General features: G+C 40.3%; 1 long non-coding RNA gene across 1 annotated transcript; it reads left to right on the forward strand.

Moving 5' to 3' along the window:
- Nucleotides 1-1,947: 1,947 nt before the first annotated feature.
- Nucleotides 1,948-9,571, forward strand: LOC133385928 (uncharacterized). Its single transcript, XR_009763021.1, has 2 exons — nucleotides 1,948-2,142; nucleotides 9,203-9,571. It is a non-coding gene; the product is annotated as an uncharacterized LOC133385928 (long non-coding RNA).
- The last annotated feature ends 312 nt before the right edge of the window (nucleotides 9,572-9,883 follow it).

The raw sequence follows: 9,883 nt of genomic DNA on the forward strand, positions 1-9,883 counted from the left end.
ACAAGGTGGAATTCTCCCTCCCAACTGCACAACTTCTAAAGATACAGAAGACCTCTTGGAGGCTGGGCCTGGCAACCAAGAGGTCTTCTGTATTTTTAAAAGTTGTGCAGGGGGAAGGGAGAATTTCACCTGGTGGTTTTTCCCATTACCTTGTTGCAGGAAAACCTGCACTTGGCTGAATTTTCTATTCTCTTAAAGATACAGAATCATTCTCAGGCCTGAGGCTGGCAACCCTAGACCATAGCCTGGAACTTAATCCAAAATTAAATTCATTTCTCCACATTTCCACATAAGTTTGTGATTTGATGATAGATAGATATTGCCCTCATGAAAATTCATCTTCTATTTTAAGCATTTTGTTTGCAATTGTGCCTAATATGCACATGTTTCCAAAGCAGTTTCCCCTAATACAATGCATTTTTGTATGTTATTTTCACTAATAAGTGCATTTGTATGGACACCTTACCCCAGTATATGCATTTTTGTACATATTACTTGGCTGGAGGACTGCACTGCAAAATTCAGAGAAGTGTTAACTTTGAAGGATGGTTCATGTATTGTTTCAGAAAGTGGGAATTAAGTAGATTGGCCTTTAAATGCAAACTGAATCTAATTTCTCCATCATCTCTACTCTCAGGTCAGTGTCCATAAGCTTGTAGCCAGAATAAGAAGAGTGACCAGATGCAAAGGAGGAAGCGCCTCCTGCACCTTTAATCGTTTTGTAGACAAGGGAATTGCAGCAGGAATAGCTTTGCTGGTGCAAAAAGAGGAGAGGAAGCACTTTTGATGAGGGATTCAGTGAGGGCACATTTGTGTGAGGCCATTTGTGGGCCTTGGAAACACAGACACATTTTCATAATGCACAATCCTTTATCTTACTCTGGATTTTTAAATTACCATGGAATAACATTTATTAAACTTGAAATGATCTGCAACGGGTAAATAAAATGATCTGCAATAAACAACTCCCTTCAGTGCAACTGCTGGTGAGGCAGGAGCTCTGCTCACATCAATGTGACAAGAAGGGTATCCCTGCATGACCATCCCATAGGTTTTATGTGGTCAAGTCAGGGAAGCTTCAATTGGAAGTCCTGCCCTTGTTCCCTCCAGCCTCACAGTCTTGGAGCCAGCAGGTCTGAGGAAGCCTCCCTGCTCTTGAACAGATGTCTCAGGGTGATCACAAAGAACTCCACTAACCACATGAACAAAACTGGTCCAGCAGGGGGAAAACTTACATGGCTCCTTAACGGGTAGCCAATTAAAGCAACATTGCATTCGGGGAAGGCATAAGACCATAAGAAGAGCCTGCTAGATCAGGCCAACAGCCCATCTAGTCCACCATCCTGTTCTTACAGTGGCCATACAAAAGATAAAAAAGAAATAGTGGCAGTCAATATTGATTACAAAAAACAGGGTGGTTCAAAACCCAAAATGACCAAATATTGCAAAATGATTTATTTTGTCTTCTTTAAAATGCCCAATGTGTTTCTGCTCTATTGTATATCAGCCTTTGTCAGGGGCTATAATACAAACACATATATACATTTATATGATTTATATTTTGTTTACATTTTACTCAAATTTCTAAATAAACAGTAAGAAAACACATAATTATAAAAATTGTTTACTTACACTTTTCTTAGTCTACTTATTTCTCTAACTGCTTATAGCATTTCTTTCACCTTCTTTTTTTGTATTTTGAAAGTTGTGAGCTTATTAGCCCAAGAAAGTGTGCTTTTATATGTAGAGTGATACTCAGCTGTAATGTGTATTTCATTATCAATTCAGAAACTGCCTGTAAGGGATCCTCTAAAAACTCTATTTCTTTATAAAAGAGGAAGAAAATCTAGTTCTCCATTTAAACCTAAAGGTGATAGAGTATTTAAAGCCAAAATCCACCATATTTCTCTTTTTAGGAGTCTGTTGTTATCTTGTCCCCACGGACAATATTTGGTCATTTTGGGTTTTGAACTTACAGTGGCCAACCAGCTGCCATTGGGAATCCCATAAGCAGGACCTGAATGAAAAGACCACTCCCCCCCTGCAGTTTCCAGCAACTGGTATTTGGAAGCATTTGCCTCTGCCTATGGATGCAGAGCATAGCCATCATGGCTAGTAGCCATTGTTAGCTATTGGAGACAGGTAGGTGCCAAGTCAATAGTATCATTCCACCCCCTCTTCACCCAATGCACCAATTTTCAGCTGGTTTCTTTTCCTGGGGCCTAGTACAAAACTGCCACCCCAACAACCAGCAAAGGTGGGGATGGGATAAGTTCCCATCATTAGATTCTTTTTACTAACATGCTTTCTTTTTTATTTCTATTTATTGTTATCATCATCATTTCTCAAGCTGATGGTGTTTGTTTAATGCATTTGTGATTTCTTTGTGATGCATTTAAAAAACAAAACAAAATGCCCAAACGTGATAAAATATGACAAAGCCTTCTTTTATTTTATCAAAAATATGTAGGATGATTAGAAACCCAGCAGGAAATATCTTTAGTTTTAATTATGACCTCAATTTGTGTGTGATGGTTGTCTTAAACTACTGTTTTTAGTCCAACTGAAAAGCGCTATTCCTGACACAAATCTGTCTGGATAGATTTTTCAGTTGCAATGTGATGTAAAAAAAGCTTAACTAAACTAGAATGGGGGCGGATACAAAATATTCTTAGTATGTTTTGTAGTGGAGCTATTCTTTGAGCCTAGCCAGAATTGCAGAATATGAATGAAGGATTGTCCATCCCAGATCTTCTAGTAGGCTACTAAGCTAGGCAGCAGTCTAGGAAGGCAAAGAAGAATTCTTTCTAGCATGCCTGCATGATCCCTGAAATATTAAAATTGATCAGTGTTCATTGCGCTTTTAAAAGTTTCAGGCTTTTGTAACTATTAGTTTTGAGGGTGTCAGTGGACAGATAGATACACAACAATTGAAGATACTGAAAAATAATTTCTTATTCCTAAAAGTGCCACACTGAAATATTTCATAAGAAAGTTATAATAACAACACACTCCTGTTCTGGGCTAAAGCTTTTTTCTTTTCTTATTTTAACTTAATGACACACAGAGGCAGGAGAATGACACCGCTTCTTGCATCTCCTACTCCAAGTAACTCACCATGTTAGGAACATAGGAAGCTGTCTCACACAGAGTCAGAATATTGGTAATGGTCCATCTAGCTCAGTATTGCCAACACTGACTGGCAGAGGCTATCCAGGACTTCAGGTAGGAGTCTCTCCCATCTCTTCCTGGAGATGATGGGGATTGAACCTGGGACATTCTGCAAAGCTGTTCTACCATACTGAATGACAACCCTTCCCCATGGGAGACCACATATTAAGTATAGAATGCATCAAAGGGGGAGAAGGCTAACCAGGGTAAGAACTGAAGGGTTTAGCACTGGCTAAAATGGGGAAGAATGTGACAAAGGAGAGAGGAGCGGAAAGAAGAGGTTAAAATATAATATGCGGTATCTGCTTTGAATAGTAAGGCCTTTAGTTCCTAAAGGGATGCACTAGGATCATCCTCTAGGATGCACACCTTAACATGGCAAGGCTGTCAGGAGTCTAGACCAAGAGGCTAGATTCCTAGCAGGGTCACCCAAGGCAGAATGGTGAAAGGTGAGACACCAGACTAAGATGCATTCAAACTCAGAGGAAGGCAATGGTAAACCACCTCTGGATACCTCTTACCACAAAAACCCTATGAACAGAGTATCCAAAATGCAACACAAGATAGTGCTGTAAGATAAGACCCCCAGGATAGATGGCACTCATCGAGCTACTAAGGAAGAACAACAGATGAGCACAAGTAGCGCTGTGACTAATGACGCAACCGGGTCAAAGCCAAAAGAAAATCCAGAGGCTGATGCACACAGATGCGAAAGGAGAGTCCGGAGTTGTACAATGCACACAATAGCAACATGGAATGTGAGAAGCATGAACCAGAGAAAGTTAGAAACCATCAAGCAAGAAATGGAACGTATCAACATTACAATACTTGACGTGAGTGAATTAAAATGGACAGGAATGGGACATTTTCAAACAGGCAACTACAAAATATTTTATGCAGGAAATGAGAAATTTAGAAGAAATTGGGTTGCTTTAATAGTGAGAAGTGATGTAGCAAAAGCAATTAGGAACTATAACACAAGGTCTGAGCGAGTGTTATCAATGAGATAGGCTGCAACCCTACCTCCCTATTCATCAGCTCCCACTGGTGGTACACGCCCTGGTCACCTCTCGATTAGACTACTGCAATGCGCTCTACGTGGGGTTACCCTTGAAAACGGTCCGGAAACTACAACTGGTGCAGAATGCGGCGGCTCGGTTGCTTACAAACAGCCGCCACCGTGATCACATCACGCCAGTATTATTTCACCTACATTGGCTGCCAGTTGTTTTCCGGGCCCAATTCAAGGTGTTGGTATTAACCTTTAAATCCCTATATGGTCTCGGCCCAGTTTATCTGAAGGAGCACCTCCAGTACCACAAATTAAGCCGCCCAACCAGATCAGCCACACAGGGCCTTCTCTCAGTCCCACCAACGAAAACAGCTATGTTGGTAGGGACTAGAGAGAGGGCATTTTCAGTGGCGGCCCCCACTCTCTGGAACTCCCTCCCATTCGATCTTCGCCATGCCCCTTCCCTGGATATATTTCGCCGGGCATTAAAAACTTGGCTTTTTGGACAGGCCTTCAGGAATTCCGGGGAGGGCTAACTTTTTTGGGATATTTTATTATCTATTGATCGCCCTAACTGATTTCATGCTGCTGTGATTAATGATCGTTCTGATTTTATTGTATTTTATCTGTATTGTATTGTAATTTACTGAATTTTAGTTTGTACGTCGCCTAGAGTGGCTTCGGCCAGATAGGCGACACAAAAATTAAATTTATTATTATTATTATTATTATAAGAGGAAACCTATTAACATAACGATCATCCAAGTCTACTCTCCAATGGCAAAAACAGAAGAAGAGGAATTGGAAAGATTTTATGCAGAAGTACAGGAAGAAATTGATCACACACTAAAGCAAGATGTGCTGATAATCATGAGGGATTGGAATGCAAAAGTAGGGAACAGAGAAGAACTAGACATTGTGGGAAAATGGGGCTTAGGAGACAGAAACAAAGCAGGAGAAAGGCTTATTGAATGTTGTGAAGCCAATAATTTGTTTATTGCAAAAATATTTTTTGAGCAACCGAAAAGACAACTGTACACATGAACATCACCAAATGGTCAATATGGGAATGAAATTGATTATATAATTGGTAGCAGACAACAGAGAACTTCCATACTTTCTACAAAAACAAGACCAGGAGCAGACTGCGGTACAGATCATGAACTGGTCATATCGAAAATCAGAGTAAAGCTAAAGAAGAACAAAGCAATCATAATGCAAAAATACAATTTAAATAATATTCCAGAAGAATATAAAGATCAAATAAGGAACAGATTTGAGGCTTTAAACTTAGTTGGCAGAGAACCAGATGAACTATGGATTGAAGACAGAGACATTATCAGGGAAGAATGAAAAAAAACAATAGCTCTAGTTAAAAAGAGAGAAAGAGCTCAATGGATGATTGAAGAAACTCTTAAAATGGTTAAAGAAAGAAGGAAAGCAAAAGCAAAAGGAGATAGAAACACGGACAGAGCCCTAAATGCAATAATACAGTGACTAGTACGTAAGGACAGAGAGAACTATTAGAATAGTTATTGTACATGTAAATAAATAGAAAAGGACAACAAAAAAGGTAGAACAAGAGCCCTTTTCCAAAAGATTAGAGAAATTAAAGAGAAATTTAAACCAAGAGTAGGGATGTTGAATAATCAACAAGGGAACACACTGACTGACTGAGATGAAATAAAAGGAAGATGGAAGCACTGCACTGAAACTCTATAAAACAGATGCAAGGATGACAGATTCATTCATGGAGAAACACCACATTGCACATCAGGTGCAATAAGGCCAGCCATCTGACTAGGTCTATTGCCACCTACAAGGGCGTCAAGCAGGGTTGCGTCCTAACTCCCATCCTGTTCAACTTTTATATAAACTCTCTGGTTGGACACTTGGCGCAGGTTTCATCTCACCCGCCTACTCTTTTGAATAAACCAGTGTCCATTCTATTGTACGCTTATGACGCAGTTCTTATCTCGCTATCCAGTATCGGCCTCCGACGCCTGCTGAAAGCGCTCGCTGACCATTGCTCTAAGGAACTCTTAGTCATCAACCAGGACAAGACGAAGGTACTAGTGTTCACTAGGAAAAAGAGGAAGCACCGTTGGTACTTGAACGGCCTCCCAATTGAACAAGTACCCTCGTATCGGTATCTGGGAGTGACCTTCCACTCTTCCGGAACATGGCATCTCCACGCCAAGAATGCCATTACCAACGCACAGAGGAACTCTAAGGCTCTCCTCTCGTATTTTTACATGAAGGGAGGGCAATATGTCCCCTCTGCTATACAAGTCTTTGTGACGAAAGTCATTTCCCAACTGCTGTATGGTTCCCAGGTAATGGTCTGCTCCAAATACTCCTCCTTTGAACCTGTACAATCCAAATTCTTGAGATCTATTCTGGGTATTCCATCTTGCGTTTCAAACAATGCTTTGCACTTTGAAGTAGCGCTCCCCACAATCGAGGCCCGTATATGGAAGCTCAAGGTTGGGTATTGGTTAAAACTGTTGTTCTCTCCTGTGGGCCTGGCTCCCCTTGTTCTTTCTGATGTATACCTATCAAGCTGGAAAAAATCACTAAACAGGAAACTTTTAAGTCTAGGTTTTTCCCTCCCCGCTATTTCCCTGCTAGGCCTCACCAACGCGAGGCAGGCTATCTTTCAACGAATTTTAGACATCGACTACCAAAACCACCTCTCCCAGATAGGGTCCATCCTTGGCCCTATTCACACCACTGGGGCTTTTGTCCTAGCGTATTATTTAACTTCTCTTCCCACCTCTTGGCTCAGAAAGGCATTTACGCTGGTGAAGCTTAATGTACTACCGTCAGCTCTTCTTGATGGTAGAGTCCGAAAGATTCCTTTTGCCGAGCGCTTATGCCACTGTGGTGCAGGCGAAGTGGAAACTGTTGGCCACGTACTTTTAGCTTCTATTTTTTATCATGACCTTCGTCTTTTAACCATCACCCCTATCATCCAACAATTCCCGGGTAGGGACAACGTATTTTATGTTAGATATCTCCTATCAGATCAAAAAACCCAGGTTACAAGCAAGGTAGCAAGATTCTGTGCCGCAGCAATTACACAACGTAGAACATTGCTAGGCCAACAGCCCGCACAGTCCTGATCGCTGGGTGTTAGAACAAATTAAACCAGAACTATCACTAGAAGCTAAAATGATAAAACTGAGGTTTGGACACATAATGGGAAGACATGATTCACTAGAAAAGACAATAATGCTGGGAAAAACAGAAGGGACTAGAAAAAGAGGAAGACCAAACAAGAGATGGATTGATTCCACAAAGGAAGCCACAAACCCGAACTTACAAGATCTGAACAGGATGGTTTATAACAGATGCTCTTGGAGGTCACTGATACATAGGGTCAACATAAGTCATAATCGACTTGAAGGCACATAACAACAACAACAGTTCCTAAAGTTTAATTACACTTTCCACTGCATCATTTCTCATTGAAATCTTAGGGAGCAGAGTCTTTTAAAATCCTCTTTATATGGCTCTGACATAACTATGCAAACATATAGGTTCATATCCCTGACTTCCAATGCCCATATTTTATTTTACTTTTGCTTACTAAAGCAAAACTTTTGTTAGAACTTGGGCAGAAGAAGAAATATAAAAGCTTCAAAAGTTACAGGTAACTGAGAAAAGGCTTGAGAACAGACTTTCTCAGGCAACATTCGCTAGAACTGTCACAAACGCTTCAGGTTTAATAGAAAGAATTAACAAGAGTACAGGCTTTTCCAAGCACTGTCTCTCCCAGGTGTATCTCACTAATACCCTACACATTGCAGGATATGTATTTCCTATTTCTAATACCTTTTCCATTTCCCTGTTTCTGAAAGGCTATTCAAAAGAAAAGGTACTGTGTAGATGTGGAAGCTGGGAAGAGAATGTAACATTCTGGGCTGCTTAGCAGCAGACGTAAAATCCATTATGTTCTGGGGGAATATGGAAAAGATAGAAATGCAAATCTGTCCCCATTTTCAGTGAAAGTTCTCCAAAGCCCTCAGGCAGGAAAGCTTTAAGAAGAATTTGCTGAAGCCAACTCCCATTTGGCACAGCTCTTAAGCAACCAGTTAACTTCATCAGTGTCAGCTGATATGCTTAGGCAGCTATCCTAAGTGAACATACTTGGATGCAAGCTTGGGCAACATCACTCTCCATCGCTTCATTTCTCCCTAAAAGGCTTCATTTCTCCCATGAGCTTTTCAGCCTTTCTCCTGCTTTTCGCATGTGTGTACAAAAGGCAGAAATGCAGTATTAAATGCACTTGGTGTTTAAATCTGAGTGGTACCTATGAAGGAGACAATCATATTTTAGCCTTTCTCTGATTTTTGTGCTAGCTGTGATCATTCTGTCTGAATCACATTTTTAGTCCTCCACCCTCTATTTTTTTTAATTGACTTGTACATGTTTGGCAAGAGCATTTTACAAGTTTTAACCTTTTATCCTCCCTGTATGGAAGTGTCTTTTTGGTCATTCTAGACAGGTCCTTCTTTTCTATGTCTATGGGCATCTGCAACATAGCCATATCCTTCACTGCCTTCCTCCTGTCATACTTCTGGGGAAGCATAACTTCCTGGAAAAGTCTTGTCATTTTTATTTATTAGATTTATATCCCACCCTTCCTTCCAGTAGGAGCCCTCCCCCTATAAGAGTGCACTAGCACTGGTGCACTTAGGCTGCAGTTCTAAGTTCTGGAAAGTGAACTGAACTCAGTGGGTCTCACTTCTGAGCATATTTACATAGGAGTGAACTCTTATGAATATTTTACCCCTTTTTATGAGTGATAAGAGCATCTTGCTGACAGCTATGGAAACAATTTGGTGGACTAGATAGTCTTTGGTCTGATCCAACAAGGCAATTCTTATGGACTTGTTATAACCTGCACAGCTCTATGGGTAAACAAAAGTGTGGTATGTAAAAGGAATATCTTCTTCATCCACAATAACCCTTTGACCTCCTCTCCCTCTTTCTCCCCTTTTTTTTTTTCTGCAGAAGAGTTTCTTCTTGAAGTTCCTAAAATATCAGAAGCCAACTCCACAGTATCTCAGAGCAGGTCTGTCAATGTGGTTGTCCCTGTTCTGTGGAACAGCATCCTGGTTGAGATACAGGTGCCCCCTATTTGTACTTTCTGGAAACAACTGAAAACAGCTCTGTTTAGACCAGCTTTTGAAGCTGGGTGAAAAGGTCTCTGTTTCAGGCTTTCATTCTGCATTTTTAAATCTGCATTGTTCTTATGTAAAATACCTTGAGACTGGAAGGTGGTTCATAAATTATACATTTTAAAAATTAAAATAAATATCAATACAGAGGAGATTAAATATTGTACACTTCACCATCTGTTAATATAAGGACAAACACTTATACTGATCCGGATGCAACTGTTTTTCATTAGATGAATGGGGAAAAAAACAAAGAATGGAAATCACATATTGAGGAAACTGTCACAGCTATTGTGATAGTGGTGATATTTTAAACTGAATGTTTTTGGGTGAGGACCAGTTTCCTAAACATTCTGACACAACCAAGATGTTTTCGGGTGTAGTTCATTATCACCAATGAAGACTTGAATATGTGTTAAGAACATGTATTAAGAAAGGAGATAGAAAGGGGAGTGGCCAACAAAAGCCCTGTATTTGTTATACTTTATTGGTGGCAGCCTTAGACGTTAATTGG

The sequence above is a fragment of the Rhineura floridana genome, chromosome 5, assembly GCF_030035675.1.
Source record: "Rhineura floridana isolate rRhiFlo1 chromosome 5, rRhiFlo1.hap2, whole genome shotgun sequence".
Taxonomy (NCBI): Eukaryota; Metazoa; Chordata; class Lepidosauria; order Squamata; family Rhineuridae; genus Rhineura; species Rhineura floridana.